The sequence below is a fragment of the Myotis nattereri genome (genome assembly GCF_964212035.1).
Source record: "Myotis nattereri genome assembly, chromosome: 1".
Classification (NCBI taxonomy): Eukaryota; Metazoa; Chordata; class Mammalia; order Chiroptera; family Vespertilionidae; genus Myotis; species Myotis nattereri.
Window position 1 is genome coordinate 7,795,948 of NC_138075.1, and position 4,488 is coordinate 7,800,435.

General features: G+C 60.5%; 1 long non-coding RNA gene across 1 annotated transcript; it reads left to right on the forward strand.

Annotated features, from left to right (window-relative positions):
- The first annotated feature begins 226 nt into the window (after nucleotides 1-226).
- On the forward strand, nucleotides 227-3,884 carry LOC308516206. Its single transcript, XR_013995722.1, has 3 exons — nucleotides 227-1,962; nucleotides 2,595-2,745; nucleotides 3,489-3,884. It is a non-coding gene; the product is annotated as an uncharacterized lncRNA (long non-coding RNA).
- The last annotated feature ends 604 nt before the right edge of the window (nucleotides 3,885-4,488 follow it).

A 4,488-nucleotide genomic window follows, 5' to 3' on the forward strand; every position in this document is an offset into this window, starting at 1 on the left:
TATACAGTCAACCTCTTTCCGGTATCGAATCCCGCCGGGGACGACCTTCCCTTCGAGTGCTGACCCCAGGCGGCGGAAGCCTCTGCGTCGGGGTCCCAAGGCCCTGGCGGCAGACCTGGGCCACCTGGTCTATTAATTTTCCAGCTCCATCCTGTGCAGAGGGCTCCTGAAAGCACGCGGAGCGGTCTCCCTGGCTCCAGAGCCCCTGGCTGCAGGCATGGGTGCTGGGGGGCGGGGGGGGGGGCGGCGTGGAGAGGGAGGGTCCCCTGCGCTGGGCAGCCCCACCCTCCCCGGGCCCGGCCCTGCCCAGACCACATGAAGGTCACTTTGGTAGAGAAGGTTCTGGAAAGGCGAACCGCCAGAGCACCTCCAAAGGCGGAGGAAGGCCATTTGGTATTTGTTCCTGGTGGCCTGGGCCGCAGGGAGCCCTTTGTTCCTGGTGGGGCTGGGACTCTCTCCGGCTGCCCATTGCTGTATTGTCCCTCTTACTGCCACCCCTAGCAGACTGCAGGAAGTTGTCCTGTCCCTGCTCTGTCCCCTGCCATGGCGCACAGGCCAGGCCCAGGGTAGAGCAACTGTGAGTGTTTATTCCCTGACTAAGGAACTCAGGACCTCCGGGGCCTCTCAGGTTCATCCCTGGGTAAGTGCCCTGCGCAGAGGAGGCAGAGGAGGCCTGAGGTGTGGTGAGGAGCGCAAGCATATGGTAATCAGCTCTTAGACTAACATTCTTCCCGTTTGTTCAAAGCTGTCCGGTTTTCCCCCTTTTCTGCCACTCTCAGGGTGTCATTGGAGAGCCTGAGGCCACAGGGATCGGTCAGGTGGGCCTGGGCTTCCTGTCCACTTTCCAGGGCATCCCGAAGGGAGTGGCGAGTCCCAGTATAACCCAGCAGACAACCAGTGGAGCCCCCAACATCCCAGCCAATTCTCCGGCGCTCGGGGCCCGTTCTCTGGGGAACTCCATCTGCAACAGGCAGGAGCCCAGTGTCAGAGCTAATATTTTATGCATGGAACTGACTAAATGGGGACAGTTGGAGACGAAAATTGCTGTTAATGCATCCACACATCTTCGGAATATATTACATGTGTGCGGGGGGGTGGGAGGCAACATCGGCCTTATTTAATAGCTCCAATGTATCCATCCCCACGCCGCAGCAATAAAAAGCACGGTGCCCCCCGGGTCTCCCAGGCCACCACCCAGGCGGAGCATGGGGTACATCAGCCCCCACCTGGGAGTCACGCGTGAGACAGATGTCAGCCCAGGGGACCAGGCGCTCGGCAGCGTGCATGTCCCAAACTCATTTTAAACCCGAAGAGGGTGACCCCGTACTGCTCGGCGCAGAATTTCATTAAAAGCCAAATTACTGGTTTATCTACTGTTTGGAGGATGAAAGCAAATAAACAAAGGGCCTCTCTCATCCGCCAGGCCGAATGGAAATGTCTCCTCACAGTGGCAGGGACAGAGGTGACTGGGGCCACCTCGGGGCACCGCACAGATCCGGCCTCGGTCCACACACCTGGCAAATAGGCATTTTCCTTCCTTGTAAAAACCAGGGTGACGTGGCACCCAGGGCTAAGGTCAGCACGTGGGATTCAGTCCCTGAATGTTCACTGCCACCCTGCCGTAGAGCTTCTGGAAGCCATGGCTTGGACTGTCGGGCCGGCTCATAGTAGGTGCTCAGCTAATGCCCGGCTCAAAGCTGGCCACAGACACCAGCACAAAGTAGGTGTTCAAGATGTGAGGGTATATTGAATCGGATCTCTTTACCCCCAGGAGGCCCTGGGAGGACGTTTGTGGAATGAATAAATACCAGTGTGCTCTTGGAGGGAATAAAGAAGCAGAGAAACGAAGAAGAATTCAGGGAAGATGGACATAAATCTCCACCAAGGCTCTGCCGTCCAGGAAAGACCCCGCGGAGGGAGAGGTGCCATTTGTCACCGGTGGACAGGCTCGAGGGCCAGGAAGTAAGGGCGTGATGGAGGCTCGTTCATCATTTTCTCATTATCCAGCGACGTGGAAGGGGCCGCACACGCGCAGCCTTACCACCCGTCACGGAGACAGGGCAGGGCTGGTGGGGGAGGGGGGGCCCTGGGGAAGGGCAGGCCAGCTGGCTGAGAAGGCAGGTCCATCCTGAGGCCCTGGTTTGAGAGGCAGAGAGGACAGGAGCCACACAGGGCCACGTGCCCAGCCCGGGCAGGACTTTGGTGCCATGATGGCCGCAGGACCCACATGGGACCCTGCATTCTCCTGGCATGATCCCGAGGCAGGGGGACATCTGAAAGCCCACCTCGTGCCCTCATTTGTTGTTTTCATACCTATTCCCATGCCTTTGTTCAAGCGGCACCCCTGCTTGGACTGCCCCTCCCTCATCACCCTCCCGGACTCTGCCCCAGTGCCGCCTCCCACAGGAAGCCTCCCTGATCCACCCCAATACACACAAACAGCCTCAACCTGCAGTCAGATGTCAGCCCTATGACCCTGTGATCAACAGGTGTCGACCTCCCTGCTAGCCCCTTTGGGGCCCCTGTGCCCGGGACGGAAGCTAGCCCAGGGGAGGTGCCGAGCCATGCTCATGGGCCCTGTCTTCTCTTCGCAGGCACACGGGACCGGACACTTGGCAGGGACATCCCCAATGGGTGGAGCCTTCGGTCGATCCCAGCCATGAGCCGAAAGCTAGACCAGACCACTTCTGCCGGGAGAGACCTGGGCTGGGAGCCCGGCCTGACCGCGGATCATCCTTGGGTCTGGTAAGTGCCTGTCAGGGGGACCACTAGGCTCTTCCCATGTGGGCCTGGAGCAGAGCGGGCTTTGCCTGGGGCACGCCGGCTCTAGGGAGAGCCAACCCTGTTCTTAGGGCCGATGCCACTTGACTCTGGGCTCCAAACAGCGTTTGTGGAGTGAATGACTGACCGAAATGGGGCCTCCTGCCCCAGCCCAGAGCTCCATGCCGGCCCCACATGGCCTTCCCTGGGGCAGGACACCGCTGAGCGGGGCACGGAGCCTGGGGGTGGGAAACCGTCCAGGGTGCGGCTCTCGCCATCTGTGAGAGCTTCGTTTCTCTAACGCTCGAAAATAGATGTTTCTGTTATGCTCGCTGTTGGCAGGGGAGCGGCGGGGCCTGCCAAGGCCTGGGGGAGCCCGCCAGCCTGCTGAGTTTTACTGTACTAACAGTTGGGGGGGGGGGGGTGTCTCTGTTAACTTGAAATCCCCGATCAGTAAACATGCCAATTTAAAGTGTAATTAACTCAGGCCGGAAAATTTTTCAGATTTGGACCGCTTTTCACAGTTGAGGTTGTTTTTCTTTTATTTATTTATCTCTTCCCGGGTGTGATGGTGTCTGAGGCAGGTTTTAGCCAGGAAAGATAGGATGGGGTGGGGTCTGAGTGGGGCCCATCAGCTGGGCCCTGTGATGAGAATGGCGGGGTGCTGCTGTGGGGCCCCGGGGAAACACTGGGTCTTTCTGACACTGTCCTTCTTGCCTCCCTCGCAGGCCCTGCTTGCTCCGAGCCCTCTCCTCCCATCTCCTGCTCCATTGGACTCCACAGTGGCCCCTGCTCCTGGAGATGGGACCACACAGCGGCCAGACCAGCGCCTTCTCCCCCCTCACCAGGAAGACAGGCCCCACCCACAGCCACCGCTTAAAGGACCTGACTGAGCGCCCAGGGCAGTCCCTCCGCGTGGGACAGGCTGGACTTCTCTGTGGACTGGGGAGGACTGTGGGCATGGGGGGGACCCAGGGCGCGGGGAGGCGTCCTGAGTGACAAACTCCAATGAAAGAGCCACCGACCCCCGACCGGGAAGGACAGCGGGGTGCCGCTCCGCCTTTTCAGCCCCTCGGACTCTTGTCAGCCTGTTTGAATAATAAACCCACAAGATAAAAGAACGCAATCTCTTCGTGTGTCTCTGTGTTTGGAGATGGGAGCTTGAAAGACAAAGGTCCCGGGCCTTCAGGAGGGGCCCTCGGCAGGGGGCATCTTCCAAAGGCGGGGTCTCCCTGCGGCGCCCCCCTGCCTGCAAGCCCACATTTCCTGGTGGAAGCGAGGGCCATAAAAAGACAAACTTCCTGGCGGTCTGAAGTCTGAGATGACTCCCCCAGCCACTGCGTCACTCCTCCCACCGGGGGCCGAGGCCGGGGCCCAGGGTCAGAGCCAGTGCCCACGCCTGGCTCTGCCAGCCTCCGCCTGGTCACGACGCAGCCGCTTGACGCAGCCGGCTGACTCAGAGGGCCCCGAGCGAGAGCCTCGTAAATTACATAATTACCTATGAAACCTGCCACCAGCGCAGCGGAAGGACGCGCTCGCCTGGCCGCGGTGACTCACTGTTTTCCCCAGAGCTGCCCACCCGCCTGCGCTCGCCCCCGCCTGGGTCTGGGCCGGCTGGTGGGGGGCGCGGGGGGCGCAGCTCCACTGCCCCCCAGCTCTGCAGCAAACACAAAGGCAGGCAGGCAGCCACCACCTTGCGGAGGGCTCTGGGTGGGGGCACCTTCCCCT